Source organism: Pelophylax lessonae (assembly GCF_965119305.1).
Source record: "Pelophylax lessonae genome assembly, chromosome: 1".
In the NCBI taxonomy this organism is placed as follows: Eukaryota; Metazoa; Chordata; class Amphibia; order Anura; family Ranidae; genus Pelophylax; species Pelophylax lessonae.
Genome location: NC_138768.1, coordinates 514440236 through 514452441, shown reverse-complemented (window position 1 = coordinate 514452441; position 12206 = coordinate 514440236). Strand labels below are relative to the sequence as shown.

At 44.6% G+C, this 12206-nt stretch overlaps 1 protein-coding gene across 1 annotated transcript in view; it reads right to left on the bottom strand.

Moving 5' to 3' along the window:
* The window catches only part of JSRP1 (junctional sarcoplasmic reticulum protein 1), a 169156-nt gene that overhangs the window by 30060 nt on the left and 126890 nt on the right, over positions 1–12206 (bottom strand). Inside the window, exon 3 of the mRNA XM_082247442.1 lies at positions 7671–7832. The gene's annotated coding sequence lies outside the window, so the exon portion shown is untranslated. The remainder of the gene's footprint in view (positions 1–7670; positions 7833–12206) is intronic.

The following is a 12206-nucleotide window of genomic DNA, read 5'->3' as shown; positions in this document are numbered from 1 at the left end:
AAAGGAGCAGCATGTACATTATCCCTGATAAAGATGGTTGAAATTTAAAGATTCCAAAAGCATTAGATTTTTCAGTCTATGGAATAGGCGGTTAATCAAGAACATTATAGTTGTACAGTAGAAATTAGATCTGGGAGTACCACTTTGAGTTGATTAACATTTTTTGCACAAATATGCTATTATAGATTTTTGGCTACTACTGATTTCAATTAATATGTATTTTATGGCATTGTAATAAAGTCTGTATTTTATACATTTAAAACTTTGGTTTCCCTTAAAGTCCCATTAGAGGAAAATTACTATATTTTTGTAGAATATGCATTTTTTTTTTTTAAAGAATGTTTTACATTTGGGGGCGTGGCCGTGACGTGAAGCTGAGCGGACGCACTGGGCTGGAGCTCCGATCCTAATCTTATCCTTCCATCCTCATCGGCATCCATCTCTCATCTTGGCACCCCTTAGCACTGGGTTCCAGGAAGGCGAGCGGCGCCTTGCGGGTTCCTCCGCTGTCACTGGGGAAGCTGCGATCCTCTAAAACCTCTGGGAGTTCCTGCCGCCCTCCGGGTCCCGTGGCGGCCATCTTGGACACGAGGCCTTCTTCTCCCTGCATGTCCGCCGGCACTCAAACTGAACAGGGCCCAGACGGCTCCTCAGATCCATCCCCATCCGATATCCTGGAAGCCATCAAGGCATGTAAGGATACCCTCACGGTCAAGGTCGACTACCTGGCCACCGACATCAGCCTTATCCAACATGACCTCGATAAATTCCGCTCTAGGATGTCGTAGGCAGAAGACCACATCTCTCACCTGGAGGACTTCATGCGTGCTGATTACGGGGACTTACATGCCCTTCAGCTGCAGGTCAAAGCACTCCAGGACCGGGCTGTTGATACAGAGAATCGCCTCAGGCGCAATAATATCCGGATCCTGGGGCTGCGGGAACAGGCAGAGGGCACCAAACTGGCAGAATTTGTGGAAACCTTTCTGACCTCCCTGCTGGATCTCCCGCCATGCCACCTACTTTAGTGGTGGAGAGGGCGCATAGGGTCCAATCCCGGGGGTGCCACCTCGGCCATTTCTCCTTAAGCTCCTTAACTACCGGGACAGAGACCATCTACTAGCCGTGTAGAGCCAAGCAAGACCTCCGTTTTGAAAACGCCAAGGTAATGTTGTTCCCGGACTACTCGCCGGAGGTGCAGCGCAAACGTCGCCTTTTCACTGATATTAGGAAACAGCTGCGAGACAAGGGCATAATGTTCAGTCTCCTCTACCCCAGCAAGCTCCGGGTGATCGACGGAGACTGTGCCGGCTTCTTCGACACTCCGGAGGCAGCGGCCTCCTGGCTGGATGTTCGCTAATCATCTGCCTCCGGGTGGATGTTTCCCTGCCTGACTTCACGACTTCGGGATTGCCGCAAGTATACGGGCATGGCCCCCCTTGTCTCTCCTGATGTGGCCCTCCTTGTACTTTGTCTACACCATCTCTGCTCAAACCACCTACCCCTCTCTTCATGCTTGTATCGGAGTGCCTTCTTCCATGTATTGAGGGGCTCCTGTCCCGTGCCTTGCTTCCCTCCATCGATGGCCGGATGCCCCCCTTCGCCTGACTTGCCACTTCTCCCTTCACCCCCCTCCTGCCATTTCCCGAACTTTGTCTCAGCTTGTCACGCTGGATGCCCACCATTTTGGAGCTGTTCTCTGGTTTATACTAGGAGTAGTTTTTGAACTGTTTTGCTGGTTTCCCCCCAGCGTTAAGACTGTGGCAGTTGCCAATGGACTCTAGTAGCATCGCTAGTGCTCATTTTTCTTCTCTGTTTTGGGTATAGACTGTTCACTGGCCTCCCCCATGCATTTTTGGGGGACCCCAGGTAATGGTAGGGCGAGCCCTGGTGGCTCAGGGTGTTTTGTTCTGATGTACTTCACTCTGTTTTTTTGTTTTCTGTGTTTACTTGTTTGGTGCATGGGTTCCTGCCTCATTGCTGCTCACCAGATGCAACCGCCTAGCCGTGTACCTGCTACTGCAGGTCTATCCTCCTCCCCTTACTATTGCGTCACGTAACCAGAGCACCTTTTCGGTGCTCTCCTGGAATGTGCGTGGCCTGAACTCTAAATTTAAACGAGCACTATTATTTCAGTATGTGAAGTCCTATAACCCTTCCATCATGATACTACAGGAGACGCACCTGGTGGGCAGCAAGTTGCAATCCCTGAAGAAGCCGTGGGTTCAAAAGGCTTTCCATGCATCTTACTCCACATATGCTAGAGGGGTATCGATTCTAATGCATAGGTTCCCTGCCAGGAGTAGTGGAAGCGATTCATACCAACCCCCTGGGCAGGTACGTCATCCTAGTACTTTCCCTGTGGCACCAGAGGTATGTGGTGGTGGGCATTTATGTCCCCCCACCTTTCAAGTCAGAGGTCCTCTAAACCATCCTGGAGAAGATTTCCGCCTATAGTCCCGCTAAGATGCTTCTGCTGGGGGACTTTAACCCCATTCTCTCCCCCCACCTGGACAGACCAACGCCCCCCAAGGCCTTTTTGGGTGAACTCCTCCACTGGGCAGCGTCGGCCGGTGTCCAGGAGGTTTGGCGGTGGAACTACCCCCAGCGGAAGGTTTACTCTTGTTTTTCTAACATCTACAAATTGTCCTCCAGAATAGACTACGCTTTTGTAACGGAGCTCCAATACCCAGCCTAGGTATCTCCGCTGTATAATCCTTGGAGCTGAGGAAGTACTAAAATATCCAAGGCAAAATTCCCCCAGTAACTGGACGACACACAGCTCTGGAAGTCAAACTAGACTAAGTTTGTTTATTGAAAAGACAAGGGATCTACATTCTAGGAAAACCTCTCCCTCTTCGAGCCATCCCACACACACAGCTGAACATCCCATAATAACCTTACTCACAGGAACAATAGACTGCAGGTATCTAACAATAACAAACCCCCACCCATCTCCTGAGGGACACTGCTCCCTCACTCTTTCAACAAAAAAAACACACTCTCAGTGTCCATTCCGCTACACTGCTCCCCCTTAACCACAAGCCGGCATACACAGTCTGATCCATAACGGATCGGCTTGGGGATGTCTGGGGAGTACTCACAGATCATTTTTCCAGTTCAGTTTGTCGCGATAACCCGTCAGCATTGCCATTCTGTTTTCCGGGGCGGTAGTGAATAGTAAAGTCATACGGTTGTAACGCCAAACTCCAGCGCAACAACCGGGCATTGTCCCCTGCCACTCGGTTTAGCCATACCAACGGGTTGTGATCTGTGAGTAGGGTGAACTGTTGTCCATACAAGTAGGGCTGAAGCTTCTTTAGGGCCCACACCACAGCCAGGCATTCTTTTTCTATGGCGGCGTAGCTCACTTCCCTGGGGAAAAGCTTCCTGCTCAAGTAAGCTACAGGGTGTTCTTCGCCATCTTCTCCGACCTGGCTCAATACCACGCCCAATCCAAACATTGAAGCATCTCTGTGAACAAGGAATTGTTTAGAAGGATTGGGGGCCGCTAGTACAGGACTATTAACAAGGGCCTGTTTGAGCTGTTGAAATGCCTGTTCACAATCTGGGGCCCATACTACTTGGCTGGGTAGGTTTTTTCTAGTCAGGTCAGTGAGGGGTTTTGCCAGGGTGCTGTAGTTCGGGACGAATTTGCGGTAGTAGCCAGCCGTCCTTAGGAATGCTAAAACCTGGGTTTTGGTACGGGGGGTTGGCCACTGCCTCAACTTTGGCGGGTTCAGGCATTTGTTTCCCACACCCCACCCGGTGTCCCAAGTACTGCACTTCCGCCATCCCAATATGACATTGGCTTGGTTTGAGGGTAAGACCGGCCTCTCTGATCCGGTCTATCACCGCTCCTATGTGTCTCACATGCTCCTCCAAAGTCTCACTAAAAATCGCAATATCATCCATGTATGCACATGCATAATCTTGGAAGCCATCAAGCAGCTGATCCGCCATCCGTTGGAACGTGGCTGGGGCGTTTTTCATCCCGAATGGCATGACCTTGAATTGGAACAACCCAAAGGGGGTGACAAAGGCCGACTTGGGAATGGCATCTGGGGCTAGGGGGATTTGCCAATATCCCTTACATAGATCGATGGTCATGAGGTATTGACCTCTGGCTATTCGATCTAAGAGCTCGTCTATCCTGGGCATGTTGTAAGCATCTGATACTGTTTTGTCATTGAGTCTCCGGTAGTCTACACAGAAGCGGGTAGTTCCATCCCTCTTCGGTACCAAGACCACCGGAGAAGCCCAAGGACTATCAGAGGGTTCTATGACTCCGAGACGGAGCATCTCTTGTATCTCCCATCTCATGTGTTCTTTGACAGCCTCAGGTATTCTGTAGGGAGTCTGTTCCAAAGTGTCTACTCGGTGCATCACTAGTGGAGTGTATCCAGGTACGTTTGAGAATGTTGCTCCCTTCGTGGTTAGCAATTGCCGTGCCTGGATGCGTTCTTGGGGGTTTAACCTTACCCCCAGCTGAACCTCATCTAAGGTGCCAATCACATCATCCTCCCCCAGAAGGTCTGGTAAGGAAAGATTCTCAAACTCGTCGAAGGCGGGCGCACAGATTGCAGCCACATCCTCCGTTCTCTCATTGTAGGGTTTGAGCATGTTCACGTGGAGCATGCGTCTCCCCCCACTCCCAGAGCAAGGACCAATCACGTAAGTGGTGTCGCACCTCTTCTCCACTACTTGGTATGGGCCCTGCCAGGCAGCCTGTAGCTTGTCGTGGCGAACAGGTTTTAAAATCAAAACCTTTTGGCCAGTCTGAAAGCTACGTCCTCTGGCGCCTCTGTCATACCATTGGCGCTGGCGAGTCTACGCCGCCTGGAGGTTAGTACGCACATTCTGAGTCAGTTCCTCCAAGCGGTCACGGAACTCCAACACATAGGGTATAACAGGGGTACCATCCTCACCTACTGCTCCTTCCCAGTGTTCCCGGATTAAATCAAGGGGTCCGAACAGTAGTTCGAAGGGGGAGAATCCTGTAGATTCCTGTGGCACCTCCCTGTAAGCAAATAGCAGGTGCGGCAGGAATCTCTCCCAGTCCCGACTTGTGGCTGTGAAAGTTCGGAGCATTTGTTTCAATGTGCCATTGAACCTTTCACATAGACCATTTGTCTGGGGGTGGAAGGAAGAACTAATGATTGGCTTGATGCCACACAGTCTCCAAAGCTGTTGGGTGACTTCCGCAGTGAACTGAGTGCCCGGATTCCAAAACTATCTCCCTGGGAAAGCCCATCCGGGAGAAGACCCGCATCAGCGCCTCAGCCACTGTCTCCGCGTGTATATTTGTTAGAGCCACAGCCTCCAGATAGCGGGTCGCATAGTCCACTAGTCCACCTACATACACCACTGGATAGGGGGAGACCTGTGGATGTGGTGTATCTGGATTTTGCTAAGGCATTCGACACAGTTCCCCCCAAATGCTTAATCTACAAACTAAGGTCTGCAGGCATCAACCTCAAGGTTTGTTCTTGGATAGAAGGAGAGGTAGTTTAACCTTAAGCTGCGTAAGGGGTTCTGCACTGTAAGGGCGGTGAGAATGTGGAACTCTCTTCCACAATTGGTGGTAGCTGCGGGGAGTATTGCAACTTTTAAAAGACTCTTGGACATGCATCACACAGATCACAACATTCATGGTTATGGGAAATTATCAGGCCACTGACACACACACACACACACACACACACACACGTACAGGTTGAACTGGATGGACTGATGTCTTTATTCAACCTCAACTACTTTGTAACTATGTAACTATGTTGTATTAGACGTTGGGACTGCCTAAACTATGGTAAAGTAATCTATGGAATAACAGCAGAAAATTGTGTATTGTTTTCTATGGTTCCCTAAATAAAACTTAGGAAATATAATAAATATCATTCTGCGACCAAATCAAGGCCCTATGCGGTTCAGTACAAGATGTGTTATATGTTTGTACATTAAGAAAAGCTTAAAGAGGACCTAAACCCTCCTCTGCAAGTTGTACCTATAGGTAAGTCTATGATAAGGCTTACCTATAGGTACTGTAAATATCTCCTAAACATGTACCGTTTAGGAGATATTTACCTTACATGCAGCCAGTGACATCACTGGCGCGCACGCGCTCTGAAGGAACGGCCACTGGTGACGTTCCTTCAGAGCTCCATGCCGTGACCGAGGGATGTCACCGCTGCTCCGGCCAATCAGATGGCCGGATGCCGCGATCCCGGAAGAGGTAAGCGGGCGGTACGGCGGGGGCTCGTTCTAAGGTAAGTATTTCATAACGAGCTAGTATGCGATGCATACTAGCTCATTATGGGTTTCTCTTTCAGGTTGAAAAAAAAAATTTGGGTTTACAACCTCTTTAACATTATAAAGGTGCAAAACTAAGACATTTATAAAATGAAATAAAAAAAGCTCTAAGACACAAGTGGTCGTTTTTTATGCAGTTACTATGTTTTGTTAAAGTGTTACTAAACCCACAACAGTAAAATCAGTCTGTATATGCAGTAAAGCATGCTTGTTATACTCACTGTGGAACCTAAGGGGCTAATCCTCTGCATAGTGTATAAAGGCTGTGTGATCCTGTCTTTTCTGTTCCTCCTCTTCTTTAACTGACTCCAACCCATCTCATGATAGAACAGAGAATTTGGAGTCATGCTGCACATGCTCAGTTTGGTGTGTATTGCTAGAGAGTTTTTTTTTTTCTTGGGAAAGTGCATGTGATCAGCACAGGGCCAATCAGCACTGTCCATACTGGGGATCAGGGGAGAATGAAAACTCCTCCTACAAGCTTTAGGCAGAAGAAACTGATAGAAGTCACAACATTGCTATATACTGTTAATGAGAAAAAGTATTTAGCAGTTTATATTTACTAAAATAATTGCATTTCCATGTTCTGTGTACTGTGGGAGACCAGATATAGTGAATGCAGAGTCCTGGGTTTAGTACCACTTTAACTTCTGGCGTTTGCACGGTACTATATTCTATTAAAAGGATGGGAATTCAGCTCTGCCATCCACTACTTTTCTCATTTCTGTCAGATCCTTCTATTTACTTTTTATCCTTTTTATTTATTTCCCAATGTTTTATTTGCAGTTGTAGTACATTATATTTATCTGTACCAGTGCTTGGAGTAAAAGTCAAACACTGATTTTTTGTCAGTTTTATTCATTTGTTTATTTCAATTAGAGATTTTGTAAGTTTATTAGCCGATATTTTATAACAATATTTTATGATTTTTTACAAAATACATAGGTCATTACCGAGAAGACAATAACAACTGGTTGATGCAGAATTTGTACAAACTACAATTGGTGATTGTAGATAAATCTCTGGATGGCACAAGGCAAAATTTCTTACCTTATAATGAGCTACCTACTATTTTCTCTTGTTCTTATTATTGGTACAAAAGCTAATTTATACTTATTCATGGTTATTTTATAATATACTGTATATTTATCCATAGTTCTGTGTAATCACTTTTGCACCAATTTATGTTTTTATATGCAAGTTTTACACTTGGATTTTGACCACTTTACTAATCTTTTTGCTTTTTTTTTTTTTTTTTAAACATACCGTATATGTTTTTACATACACATTCTTTTTTTTTTGCTTGTTTTTTACTTATCAGTTCACACATATTTGATCAACAGAATAAAGAAAACACTCACCTTATTTAGGCTCAGTGATATTTAATTTTGTTGGTTTGGGACAAGAGAGAATTTAATTTTCCTTTCAATCATTGCTTTTTACTGAATTTGCATCCACAATTGTATTCGTGTCAACTGTGATCTGTAGTTTACACCTGTCAGACTCTGTTACTATGGTTTGTCCTGTAAAATGAAGAAAGTCACACAGTAACTAGTACAGCAGTAATGTTATATTAAAAGGTATCTCTCCCCCCCCCCCGCTTAACCCTTTTACCGACAAGTAAAAGGCCTCATTTACTGTCTTAAGTCTGATCCTCATTTAAATCAGTTTTCCATTTTTCAAATTTATTACAAACTTGGGGGCTTAATACAGAAATCATATTTCTGAAAATGCAGGACTTGCATGTATGTTAGCAGCAGTTTGTTTAACCACTTGAGGACCAGGCATTTTCTGGCACTTTTTGTTTACACGTTAAAATCTGTTTTTTTGCTAGAAAATTAGTTAAAACTCCAAAACATTGTATTTCTTTTTTTTTTTTTCCAAATTCTTTATTTATATAATAAGGCACATAAGCAACACAGCACTGGACCATAAATACGGCCTGAAGAACAGCAATAATAAGTAAACAATAAAAGTTACAACATGGAACATCATGAGGTACAACTCAAGACATAAGAAATAGGCATTACCAACTGTAGTCTGCAGTCCGACGGACTGAGGTAGGAGCAAAAAATAAAGAGCATAATGCATCCTTGTGTTGTGTTATAAACAGGCTCTCTATAGAGATTTTCAAATATTAGGTCAAGGGAGGGGGGGAGAGGGACAGGAAGACAGGAGAAGGAGAGGAGGGGGAAGGGAAGAGGGGGGGGGAAAGGTGGAGTAAAGAGAAAAGAGATATATATATTTTTTTAAGCAGAGGCCCTAGAGAATAAATTGCTGGGTTTTGCAATTTTTATTGTCATACGGTATTTGCACAGTGGTTTTTCAAAAGCAGTTTTGTGGGAAACAAAAATACACTTTTTAAAATTGTAATACAAAAAAACACAATACATAGCCCAATTTTTTTGTACAATATAAAAGATGCTGTCACGCCGAATAAATAGATAATAAACAGGGGGCACCTTACATTTTTCAATTATTTATTTATATATTTTTTAATTTTTACACTGTTGCTTTAAATGTTTTTTTTTTAAACACTTTATTTGCTGTCACAAGGAATGTAAACATCCAAGTGACAGAGATAGGCACGTGACAGGTACTCTTTATGGAGGGATCTGGAGTCTATAAGACCCCAAATCCATCCTTAACACTTGAAAACATTCAAAACGCAAGGATCAGTGTTTTTGAATACTTTCGATTTTTAAAAAATGGCGCCTTTAAGTGATGTCATGTCACTGCTTCCGGGTTACCATATCCAAGGCGATCCCAGCTTTCTTCAGGCCTCCGGCCAGCCAGCTTATGTGCCAGCTGGTCGCTAGGGTCTCCCGGTGGAGCGGGAGAGCCCAGATGAGCCACGGAAGGCAGTTGGGGGGAACGTTTGCTGCTTAGCTGCTCCGGTTGTTATTACAAGAGAGCCGACCGTCGGCTCTAAATAACGGTACCGGGGTGGTACAACCACTTGAAGTCAAAAGACGTACGCATCATTTTATGAACATTAATTCAATTTTCCAATTGTTAGTGGGGTCAAATCCACATTCGTTTTCGACCCAAATGATGAGAAAATTCAAAGAAGCAGAATGAAAATTGTTTCTCAAATTGACAAAACGTGTGAAAGTCCATTCACTTTAAAACTAAATGTCAAAAGCATACGTTTTCTGAGGTACTTCTGGCAGACATTTGCCAAGTCAACAAACGTACTGAGAATTTTCATATAAACATTTGTTCAAAAAAATCTACTAGTGTACAATCTCAAACATTCTACTGAATCAATTTAATAAGTAAAAATGTATATGAACAACATATATATATATATATATATACACACACACACACACATATATATATATATATATATATAACATTTTCATTTATGCACAGCAATCTTTAAAGGATAAGTTCAGCTTTCAAGGGGTTGTTACACGTTACACCCATAATTCGGGTGTAACATGCTCCAGATCTGCCTCTCACACCCCAAATCCCCCTCCTCCCTGTGACGGCAGGTGGGGAACTTCTTTCTGCACCCCGTCACATTATGAAAATAGTGCGGCACTGTGTGCCAGTGTGGGTTTTCTCCGGGTACCCCGTTTTCCTCCCACACTTCAAAGACATGCTGGCAGGTTAATTGGCTCCTGTCTAAATTGGCCCTAGTATGTGTATGTATGACTGTGAGTTGGGGACCTTGGATTGTAGGCTCTTTGAGGGCAGGGACTGATGTGAATGTACAATACATATGTACAGTGCTTTGAAAATTGATGGCGCTATATAATTAAATAATACCCACAAAATGACCACATTTTGCAAATCCAACCCCCAGGGTATTTTTTTTAAAAGGCATACTGTGTCCTTTAGAGATTTTATTTTTCACCACGAGCTATTAGAAAATGCAGAAAGAAAATGAAAATGTATTTATTTATTTTGTAATACACAAATTTGTCAATTAATAGGATATTTCTAACACTCAGTATGTGTATACTTAGAATTACACCCAAACACATTGTGCTACTTCTACTGAGTATAGGGATACCACATATGTAAGACTTTACATATGCTGCATAGAGTCTAGCTGCATAAAGGGGCTCAAAATCCAAGGAGCGCCTTCAGGCCTTCAAGGGGAGTTAATTATACATTTCATTTCCTGACTACAATTTACATTTTTCACCAGGACGGACCACACTGCTGGTGCTTGTCTGCTGCAATTCAGTAAGATGTTCAGGGATTGGTGTAATCGTATGCTTAACTCTTAGCAGCTAACCCTTCATCCTCAGAGTCAGAGGTGAGTGTTATTGATCCACTGCTTTCTACAGATTCATACTTTGAATCTGACCATGAAATCTTCCTACTTACTCAGAATTTGAAATGCCCTCTTAACTAGTGTACATTTTGGGTTGTGGTTCTACTGGTACCTGATGATACTGGAACTGCCTATCAGGTTACTAGTGCTGGCTTACAATGCAAATAGGGACACTATAGTGCTGTGGCAGTGATAAGGACACTGTTGCTGGCTTAACTGCCTCTGGTGACACTGGCACCAGTGTGGCTAGCGATCAGAACAGTGTTGATAGCTTACACTGGCTCTGGTGACACTGTACTGGTGTGGTGGCAATCAGGACACTATAACAATAATAGGTAGCACTTTCAAAAATCCCAGATGTGTAGAGTATCTCACAGAAGTGAGTACACCCCTCACATTTTTGTAAATATTTTATTATATCTTTTCATGTGACAACACTGAAGAAATGACACTTTGCTACAATGTAAAGTCCTGAGTGTACAGCTTGTATAACAGTTTAAATTAGCTGTCCCCTCAAAGTAACTCATTACACAGCCATTAATGTCTAAACCACTAAATCACTGGCAAAAAAAGTGAGTACACCCCCAAGTCAAAATGTCCAAATCGGGCCCAGTTAACCATTTTCCCTCCCCGGTGTCATGTGACTCGTTAGTGTTACAAGGTCTCAGGTGTGAATAAGGAGCAGGTGTGTTCTCATATTGGTCACTGGAAGTTCAACATGGCACCACATGGCAAAGAACTCTCTGAGGATCTGCAAAAAAGAATTGTTGCTCTACATGAAGATGGCCTAGGCTATAAGAAGATTGCCAAGACCCTAAAACTGAGCTGCAGCACGGTGGCCAAGACCATACAGCAGTTCAACAGGACAGGTTCCACTCAGAACAGGCCTCACTATTGTCGACCAAAGGGGTTGAGAGCATGTGCTCAGCGTCATATCCAGAGGTTGTCTATGGGAAATAGGCATATGAGTGCTGCCAGCATTGCTGCAGAGGTTGAAGGAGTGGGGGGTCAGCCTGTCAGTGCTCAGACCATACGCCGTACACTGGCTCAAATTGGTCTGCATGGCTACCATCCCAGAAGGAAGCCTCTTCTAAAGATGATGCATAAGAAAGCCCGCAAACTGTTTGTTGAAGACAAGCAGACTAAGGACATGGATTACTGGGACCATGTCCTGTGACCTGATGAGACCAAGATAAACTTAATTGGTTCAGATGGTGTCAAGCATGTGTGGCGGCAACCAGGTGAGGAGCACAAAGACAAGTGTGTCTTGCCTACAGTGAAGCATGGTGGTGGGAGTGTCATGGTCTGGGGCTGCATGAGTGCTGCCGGCACTGGGGAGATACAGTTCAATAAGGTAACCATGAATGCCAACATGAACTGTGACATACTGAAGCAGAGCATGATTCCCTCCCTTTGGAGAGTGGGCCACAGGGCAGTATTCCAACATGATAACGACCCCAAACACACCTTCAAGATGACCACTGCCTTGCTTAAGAAGCTGAGGGTAAAGGTGACGGACTGGCCAAGCATGTCACCAGACCTCCATGCCCGAGGGGGTTAAGGTACTGCTGGAAAATAATGGTGGCCACACAAAATATTGACACTT